This window comes from Antechinus flavipes, chromosome 5, assembly GCF_016432865.1.
Source record: "Antechinus flavipes isolate AdamAnt ecotype Samford, QLD, Australia chromosome 5, AdamAnt_v2, whole genome shotgun sequence".
Classification (NCBI taxonomy): Eukaryota; Metazoa; Chordata; class Mammalia; order Dasyuromorphia; family Dasyuridae; genus Antechinus; species Antechinus flavipes.
Window position 1 is genome coordinate 139,237,949 of NC_067402.1, and position 10,935 is coordinate 139,248,883.

A 10,935-nucleotide genomic window follows, 5' to 3' on the forward strand; every position below is an offset into this window, starting at 1 on the left:
TTATCAGGAGAATAAAGGTACAAATATATCAAATATAAGTTATTTTCATGTATGTTTATACTGAATTAAAAAATTCTCAATAAATTCACTTAGCTTCCTCATCCCATTAAATCTTTCCTCTCTTCCTATAACCATTTCTCTTACTTTCTCTTGTTTTTGGATAGTTAAAATTCATATGTATTTCACTTTGTAAAATATGCACAACTCACAAATGAGAACTACATATTTTATTCTTTCTATTAATCAACATTTCATTTTTGAAATATTACTATTTCTTCATCCTTTGTAATAATATAATTGAAAATGCTTATTGGTAACTATTTAAAGCAGATTTTCTCAATTAACAGAGGGTACTCTATGACTATCCCAGAAATCTCTTATGACTTGAATGAAGTATCACTGTCAGACTTTAGCTAAAGTATAGAGTAAATTTTATTTCCTTCATGACATGTTGCAAGGGCATTCTTGATTTGATACTAATACAGACCTTCTACTTCCTGGGAAAGCTCAATCTGCAGTAATAATTGTTGTCTTTTTTTTTAATCAAATTGTAATGTCTTTTTAGTTTTATCCTCTGGGGACAAGTAAAGAAGTCAAATATATCTTTCAGAGCTTTGATTATTTGAAGATAATTTTCATGTCCCTTTAAGTCTTTCCTTCTCCTGTATAAACATTATTACATCCTTTATTTAATTTTTCTGTGGGATAGTGTTCAATTGCCTGTCTGTCCTATATATCCACCTTTAGATCTTTTCTAGCTTATCAATGTTCTTTTTAAAATATAGCTACAATAACAACCACAATAACAAAAACCTGCACTGGGATGGTATCAGGGAAGAGTACTAAGAATCAGAGCTATTCAAAATAACTGGAAATTCAATTTTTTTAAATGTTTATAGACATATTGTTATTGCTGAATTGTAAGAATTATGTCACAAGTTATTAATAACTCAGGGAGAGAGTAAACAAGGTAGGAGGGGAAGGCTGTAAATGCAGAAAATAGATGAGTGTCTTCATTGTGAAAACTAATAGTAATAGAAAACTAGGCACAAAATAGGATAAGATAGTTTTTGGTTCAATGACTTAGCACTGATGAACTCTTCACCAAGCCTTTTTTAATGTTTTTTTTCCTAAATCTGCCCAGAGGATTTAATGATATTTAGGTGCTAAGTTGAATAAATATTCAGGGAAATCTCATTTTACATGTTGGGGATAAATATGCCCAATGGGAAGATTGTTTTCAATCATGAAGAATTCCATTCAGTTTGGCAACTAGGGCAGAAGCAATAGTTATGGTTATTTGGAGCAAATCCTATAAAAACTACAGTGTAAAATTTTTGCTGTGTGCCATAATTTGTCACAGGTGATAAATATTTAGAAATTCTTTAGATTTCTTCACATGATTTAGAAGTCTAACTTAATTTTTTTCACCTCAATCATATCTTTTCAAATAATAAAAGTACTCCTGCACTAGCAAAGTAGTCCACATACATCTTTTTGTTTTGTTTTGTTTTTGTTTTTGTTTTTCTCAACCTGCATCCTTAAGAAGAGTTGGGTTGAAATGCAACGGAAGTTGAAATATATGAAGACAATGTAGGGGATCTCTAATAATAATTATATAATAATTTGACAGTATGAGAATCATTGTAAATTTTATTTTTCTATACCTCTTTATCCTACTAATTGAAACTTACATACATACACACATATATAATAGATACAATATATTTGAAATATTATATATGGTTAAATTATATATGTAAATGTAAATTGAAAGAATATAAAAATAATGATATCATAGCCATTGTAATCTTTGTAAAATATTATACAATCAATAAATATTTATTCTTTTAAATTAAAAAATGTAATCATTTTTAATTTTTTCAAAAATTATAATACATTAACTTCAAAGTGATAGAGATTAAAAATAAAGATTAGAGCCTTGCTATATTTCTACTTCTTGATCACTGAATTGATAATCAAATCACCATTACTAATTGTTACTCCAAAAGGCATTAAGATCTAATATCCTATAAGATATCTCAAAATTCCTGGGCCCAAACTCCCCCCTTCTCTATTACCACCTGTTTCCTCACACCCATTCATGTCATTTACATTCTAAATCCCTCTTGGAATCTCCTCTATCTTCCATTATAGCCAATGGAATCCTCATTCTATTAGTAAAAAAGAAAACAAACAAATAAACAAATCTTCCCCTTAACATTACAGCTTTCCCCTCCCTCCTGAAACTACTTTTTTATTTATTTCATTTTTTTTATTTTAATATGTGTTGTCTACTTCTAATGAAATAAAAATTTATTGGGTGATTATTTAATTTTTGGCTGTGTGCTAAAAGCCTAACATAATAGAGAAGGCCCTTTTAAAAATTGATTAAATTGATTCACATGTTGAGAAGGATAAGGCTCAACCTTTAAATAATAATCACATGGAACAAATTTTAGATAAACACAAAGAAACGTTTTCAAACAATTGATATTATTTAGAAATGAAATAGTCTGCATTAAGGAAATAAAAATTCTCTTGTTCCTGGATGTAAGTTGTGCAGGGTAATATAAATAGCAATGATTTGAGAAAGTATTAGAATTCAGGTCCTCATCATTCAAAGTATAGCACTGTGTTCACTATACCAAGCTTCCTGTCTCTCCTGGGTTCTCTAAGATTCTTTTTAGCTCTCATATTCCATGCTATATTTATAATGAGTATAAATTACAACAACATTATTTTAGATCCATGCTAGCTATTTAAGGGCTTTGAAAAAATAACATTTTAAAAATCATAAGTAATAAATGCATGAAGATTAAGAGAGACTATTAATCTAAGGTTTGAGGAATGTTTTGCTCTTTAATTCCAAACTATTTACATCTGCCAGCCTAGTTTGTCAAGGAAGCTATTCTGGGACTCCAGAATTTTCTCTGGAACTGTTACCATGGTAATTTATTCCTCTATTTTTTTTTCTTTTTGATATATACACAAATTATTAGACATGAATATTATAAAGATCAGAGACTAACACTGTTGGTGCAATGAATGGAATGGGGTAACCCTAAGGGTTTGAATGCTATAAATGTATAGACATAAAGTACTTATTAAATACATTTTATATGTTATATACTTTCCTTCCCTTCTTTTGCTTTTGCTTCTCTTCTACTTCTTTCTTGAGAAAGACAGAGGAGGAGGTTAAGGTACAGGAAAAAAGAGAGTAAACTGACTTTCAGTTAATCTTTTATATGAATTTTTGTGGGTTTCTTCAATCTTCATTTTCCAATCACTTATTGTATTTTGAGATAATTTTCTTGTTTGTTTAGTGTAGTGCAAGGTAGCAGTAGGCCTCAGAGGCACTTACAATAATGGTAGTTTTGATTTCAAGAACTAGCAGCCTTGAGATGGTAAGCAGGTTCCACAAGTAGTCACAAAAAGATCAATTCACAGTTCCAAGACTGGAGAGATAGTATTTGTGGTCAATGGAGAGAAGTTCCAGATGGAAAAAGTGCTTATAGTCACTCACAAGAAGGTATTGGGCCTGGTCTCAGTTATAAGGCATAAAGAACTACTAGTATTTGTGGCTGCAGAAGATCAGGGGACCAATTTACAATTCCTGAGTCAATCAAAGCAGTAGCATTTTTAGTTACAAGGGAACAAGGTCTCTTCCTTGGTAAGAACTAGAATACAATACACACCTTTCCTTGGAGGCAGCAAAAAGTTATAGACCCTCAAAACTCACTTTCAAAAAAAAAATGTAGCTTGTGACAGTTCCTTCCAACCCAGAAACGGAGCATAACTATAGCTTAAATTGAAAATAAAAAAATAATCTAAATAAATAGTAATAACCATAAAATCCAAAGATAAAAAATTCCCATAGTGATAAGGAAGATCAAGATAAAAGTTCAGCAAAAGACAATGAGGTCAAAATCAATTATAAACAAAGGCTTAAAAGGATAAAAAAAAATTATGAATTGGACAGAAGTCCAACCAGAATTCCTGGAAGAGCTCAAAAAGAAATTTCAAAATAAGGTGGATGGTAAAGGAAAAATTAGGAAGAAAAATAAGAATGATGCAAAAAATTTAGAAAATGAGAGAGTCAACAGATTATCAAAAGAAGCACAAAAATACATAAAAATAAAAGAATTAAGAATTCCTTTAAAAAGTAGAGTGACCAAATATGAAAAAGATAAAAAACATCACTGAAAATAATAATTTTTTAAAAAATTAGAATTCGGCTAGTAGAAGGTAATGATGACATGAGACATTATGGAAAAAAAATCAAACATTAAAAAGAATTTTAAGAAAATTTTAAAATTTACATTATCTCATTAGAAAAACAACTGACCTAGAAAATAGATGAAAGAGAGAAAAATTAAAAATCATTGAACTATTTTAAAATTATTTTTAAAAAGGTCCACTTCAATTATTTTTCTCTCATGACTGACTCTTTGTCATCTTATTTGGGATTTTCTTAGCAAAGACACTGGGAATGGTTTGTCATTTCCTTTTCCATCTCATTTTATAAATGAGGAAGTGAGTCAAACTTGATTAAGTAACTTGCTCAGGGTCACATAGTAGAAAGTGTTTAAAGTCAGATTTAAATTCTTGAAGACATGTCTTCTTGATTCTAATTCCAGTGTTCTATCTACTGTGCTATCCAGTTGCCTCCCAAAGAGCCTAGATATTATATTTCCCCAAAAAAAAAATACTATTAAGGAAAACACATTGATATCCTAGAAACAGAGAATAAAATATAAATTGAAATAATCAGCTGATCACTTTTTGAAAGAAAACCCCAAATGAAAGCTCCCAAAAATATTATAGCCAAATTCTAGAGTTCTGAGGAAAGAATATTTCAGAGCCAGAGATAAAATTTCCAAACATTGGGAAGTCACTGATAAGATTAAATACAATTTTGCAGCTTTAACATTAAAGGATCAGATGCCTTGGGATATAATATTCCAGAAGGCAAAGGAATCAGTATTACAACCAAGAATAACCTATCTAGCAAAACAATATAATTCTTCAAGGGAAAAATGGGCATTTAATAAAACAAAGGAATTTCTAAGGATTCCTAATTTAAAAAAAAAAAAAAAACAGAGATGAATGGACATTTTAACTTTCAAATACAAGATTCAAGAGAAGTAGAAAAAGTGAAAGAGAAAACAAAAGCTATAAGGGATTCAACAAAATTAAACTTTACATGCCCATATGGGAAGATGATATTTTGCAATTCCTAAATATTTAATTGTAATTAGGGCAGTTGGAAGGAATATACATATATAAAGGATACAGATGTGCGTTGACTTTGATGAGATGATTAAAAAAAATAAAATTATGGGATGAAAAAGTGGGACTAACTGGGAGAAGAGGTTAAAGGAGAAGAATAGTCAAAATCATCTCACATAAAAGGTCCAAAAGAAAGGTTTTTACAATGAAAGGAAAAATGGGGGAAGGATAAGTGGCCAGCACCACGTGAACACTACTCTCTTCATGACTAGCTTAAAGTAAAAATAAAATACACATGCTGTAGAAATATATTTTGGGGCAGCTAGGTGGTGCAGTGGATAGAACATCAGCTCTGAAGTCAGGAGGACCTGAGTTCAAATTTAGCCTCAGACACTTAACACTTCCTAGCTATGTTATCTATGCGACCCTGGGCAAGTCACTTAATCCCAATTGAAATTACACACACACACACACACACACACACACACACACACACGCACATATATATGCATGTATATGTATGTATGTCTATATCTATATCTATCTATCTATCTATCTATCTATCTATCTATATGCCTTACAATGAAATGGGAAAGAAAATAGTTAAGAGAAGGGAGGGCATATTGAAGGAGGCAGGAGTAAAAGCAAAAAAAAAAAAAAAAAAAAAAAAAAAAGAATTTTGAGGAAAAACAGGGTACAAAGAGAAAGTGAAAAATAAATAGAAGCAAATAGAACACAGCAAAAATGAGGGACTGGAGAAGAATCTATTATCTTTTGAGTGTGAATGAATCAGAAGAACTTGTCAGGCTAGTCATATTCAAGCAAAAGTCATAGGCAAAAATATTAGGTTCATCTTGGCAACAGTTGAAAGTTTCAAATTATGCCCCACATAACTTGTCAAGGCTTCTAATCTATTTGCCTTGGCATTGATCTTTTGAATCCAAAAATTTGAAACTATCATTTTTACATATCCCTCTTGAACTTTGTCAAGACTTATGTCTCATGTCTCAGCTTTAATCCTGCTTTCATTTATGTATCTACCTTCTTTTGTTCTTCTTCTTCTCCTTCTTCTTCTTCTTTTTTTTTTTTTTTTTGATTAATCAATCAGATAAGCAAAAACCATACACTCTCTACCTTGGACTTTCATAACTTTATTTTAGAACTTTAGGAGGTTTGGTTTCTTGTCAGATCCTGCCTAATCATATGCAGATCTAATACCTTCTATTGGCTACCACAGACATGTCAGTATTCAGGTATACAAAATGGAAAGATAATTCAGAAATTCTTGAAACTTACACACTGTTCTAGAAATAGCAAAGCATAATATTTTGTGATGGCTAAGAATTGGAAATTGAAGTGATACTCATCAATTAAGAAATGCCTAAACAAGCTGAGTGTATGATTATGATGGAATATTGTGCTATAAGAAATGACAAGAAAGATAATTTCAGAAAAACCTGGAAAATGTACATGAACTGATGCAAAGTATGAACAGAATGAGAAAAGTGTTGTACAAAATAACAGAAATACAAAACAATGAAGGATTTTGAATGATTTAGCTACTCTCAGCAATACTATGATTCCAGACTATCCCAAAGAATTAATGATGAAGCATATTGTCTGTTTCTAGATAAAGAGCTAATAATTATTTTTTCTATTTTCTTCCTTTCACTTTTTTCTTTCAAATTTTCTTATTTAAAATGAATAATATGGAAATGTTTTACATGATTGTATATATGTCAGCTATAACTAATTATTTACCATCTCATTCAGGGGTTAGGAGAGAGAGGGAAGAAGGGATAAAATTCCAAACTCAAAAGTTTAAAAAAATAAATGTTTACAAATTGTTTTAACATATAATCAGGGAAAATAAAATAAATTAAAATATTTTAAAAGAAAGACAAATATCAGAACGTAATTGACTTTAGTTATAATTTCACCTTATATGCTGTCTGATACTTTTAGCATGTATTTATCTGCCTTAGTTTTCTGATTTTTAAAACGGATAAGTTGGACTAGATGAATTCTAAGATTCTTTGCAACTGAATATATGATTAGCAGAAGTGATTTCATCTTGTACTCAAAAGTATAAAAAGCAAAGTATCCTGATAAATGAAGAGGTTTATTGCAGTGATTATGATCAGCTAAAGTAAAAAGACCAACCTGATGATAATTATACCCTTTATGCTATTATCTATCTCTCAAATGTAAGCATAAATATTCTAAATAGGTCAATATAACATTTAGTGAGTTTCAAAATGAACATGAATATAAGGAAGATGATTAAAAAACCTATATTAAAATAAAGTTTATAATGAAGAATTGAAAAGCTGACAGACTTTTCAAAAGCAATCTGAGCAGTGTGCCTGTATATCTCAAATACTTCTAGAAAAGAGAAGAGAGAAAACACACTGGACATGATGAGCAGTGAACATGACAAAAAACAGTTTTAAAGAAAATTAATTGATGTTATATTAACAAATGACAAAAATGACTACTATATTCAGATTTTAGTAGTCATTTCAGCTGATTCAGCTCTCTAGAAGAGTAAGTTCATCAAAAACACAATTCAAAGGTCAAAAATCAGGATCATAACCTGTAAGTGGTATTTCCACTAAACATTGTATGCTAAATGGTATGTATCATGGACTCTTGGCTCTATCAACGTTCACCTATTTGTTAACAAGTGATTTAATCGAAAGCATATTAATACTATTATATAATTGCATTTCTTTCTTGGAAATCCCTAATCATTATACATGTATAGTAAGCTGTATCAAATTGCTTATTATTTATCTCAGAGGTAAAGAATAAGTAAGTGAGATAGATGAATAGAAACTCAAAATTTAACAAAACAAAATGTTGTTTATACATTTAATTGGGAAAATTAAATATTCAAAAAAGGAAATCTTTAATCATAAAAAAGATGAGGATTTATTTTCTTTTACAAAATTCTTAAACAAAATCTTTTCTTGTAGGGGCAGCTAGATGGTGCAGTGAATAGAGCAACAGTCCTGAAGTTAGGTGGATCTGAGTTTAAATCTGGTCTCAGACACTTAACACTTCTATCTGTGTCACTTAACCCCAATTGCCTCAGGGGAAAAAAAAAACTTTATTTTTTAACTAGCATCCTTTAAATGTCAAGACAATTGGAAGTAAAATACCTGTGAGCACTAAAAAACAAAAATGAAGAACTCCCCCATCCCACCCTCAGCCCCCCAAAAAACAACAACAACAACAACAACAAAAAAAAAAAACTACCATATACATATATCTAAAAATTAGGCATGTTACTATTGTATTTTAATCTATTAAGACAATTCTTATGTCAATAAATTTAAAATTCTGTGACTGATAAAAAAAAGTTTGACATTACTTCATTATTATTATTTCTATGAACCTAATGTCTTCTCACTTTTGAAATATAATATTTGTCCACTGCATTAAAGAATAAAGAAATGCCAGTGTTTATATGTGAGGTACTGAGTTCATTATTATAAAGGATAAAGATAAATGAAAATACTCATACATTAGAGAACTCAAATTACTTTTATGTATTTTTTTCTTTAAGAAATTCATAGTATCTAAGTGTCAGAGGGGAACCTAATGATTCCCAAAAACTGATTTTATCTTTAAAAACAAAATTAATTACTTTGATAACATTTTCTTTTTTATATATTTCAATATACTTTTATTTTAAAACAGGTCACAACACTAAGCTCAATCCCATTCTGCTATTATACAAGCTACAAATTCTTGCTTAGCAGCTGAGGGGCAATCTTTAGAAGCATATTTGAAAAGTGAATAAAAATCCACATAAAACAAATATTCAAATAGTTACCATTAGGGAACACAGATAAGTGCAACCCCATCTCTTACATCTTCCATATTGTTGCATTTGTGCCAATCCTATTTCTTAAAACATTTAAAAACTCTAGCAGGAATTAAGTTAATGGTCCCCCAAAATGCTCTAATTCAAGCTAAATTTGCAATTAATGTCTACAAACAGCTTCTATACATTAATACTAGCTGAAGTACAAGTTGTCAAATGATATTTCATTTCACTTTCCCAAGGGCAAGATAATGGCAAAGGGTTGATATCCTGATCCTTTACTTCTTCTGGAAAATCTTGGTTCTTGATTTGTTGCATACATTGCCATGCTGGCCCAGACATCACATAATAGATAGTGGGTCTCTGGAATCCATTAAAAGTAGAAGCAGCAGCAATAATGTAAGCACTCATGTTTTCAAACAGCATCCAATTTCCTACATGCATTTCTGGTAAATCACAGCATACAACAATTCGATCAAGGCCATCACATGTTGGTCCCCATATGCTAGAAGAATTTCTCATCTGGTTTGGGTCTCTTTTGTAGAATAGGTTTAACATGTGCATGATCAAACAGAATGCAATTAAATGATCCATATACTCCATCATTTGGTCATTTGCCTCATCTTCATGATCAGAACCTGTCTGTTCCTTTAATACAAGTTTTTTTGCAATGATATTAACTGCAAACATGAAAGCTGATGCAACATAGTATCTGGCTGGTTCTGCTATGATTCTCACTCCAGACTCAGAAGGAAAACACTTGTCCAATGCTGGATTGATTACACTTGAGATCTCTTCAGACTTAAGCTTTACATCTTCAGAACCAGGAAAGCCACCACCAATATCAAGAAGATATATGTTGAAACCAAACTCCACCCCCATGTCAAAGACACATTGGGCATCAGAAACTGCTTGGACAAAGGTTTCTGGATCAGTACAACCACTTCTTACTTGGAAATTAACTCCAATAATATCAATATTCAGTTCCTTTGCTCACTCAAGAAATAGCCTACTAGTTTTGAGAGTGGCACCAAATTTAACACTTAGCCAACAGACAACTTTGGAGTCATCAGTGGCAATCCTCAAAACAAGCTTTGCCTTTGGATGAGCTCTGGCAACTTTCATTAGCTCTACTTCACTATCAAAAGTCATCATTTGTATTTCATTGTTGGCAGCATACTTAATTAGTGACATTTGTTTGCATGGATTTGCATAAATTATCCTCTCTATTGATTGAGAGGGCACAGGCTTCATTCTGAGCCTCACTTACTGATTACCAAATACAGCCTCTGAAATAGTGCTTGACTGGTAGAATACACAAATGTTGATACTACAACAAATACCAGCCAAAGATAATCTAGAACATTGCCAGAAAAGGTCTGTCTTGATTGGGTGGAGGAGACCAGCTCAGGCAGGGAGACAGAACATGGAGGCTAGCACATGCTGAGTGGACAAGGGGTGGGGTGCAGTCTCCATGAGTGGAGAAATTGCAGGGAGGACTCTACCACAGGTTGGCTGTTCTGCTTTGGTTGCAAAGCAGATCAGCAAAGAAGTTACACAGATGCCAAAGGTAGAGTGTACCCCAAAATGCTAGAGTTTAACAGGGCCTGGCCACACTCATCCAGCACCAGGAGTGACTCAGCACTACCACAGCCTAGCTGTGCAGCCACATCCCACAGTGCAGCATGGAGCTCTGCCCAAGGCAGTCATACTTCTGCTGCTCAGCTGCTTTTTCCAGGGCAGTCCCTGCTCTGCAGCTCAGCTGCCTCAACCCAGGGCAGCCACTGTTCCACACAGCAGGGATCTGCCCAGGGCAGTTAAACTTCCAGAACATTGGTACTCTTCCCAGGGCAGTCACACTTCCATCACAG

At 32.0% G+C, this 10,935-nt stretch overlaps 1 pseudogene; it reads right to left on the reverse strand.

The window, feature by feature from the left end:
• Positions 1-9,244: 9,244 nt before the first annotated feature.
• Positions 9,245-10,285, reverse strand: LOC127564831 (ornithine decarboxylase-like; annotated as a pseudogene).
• Positions 10,286-10,935: the final 650 nt, after the last annotated feature.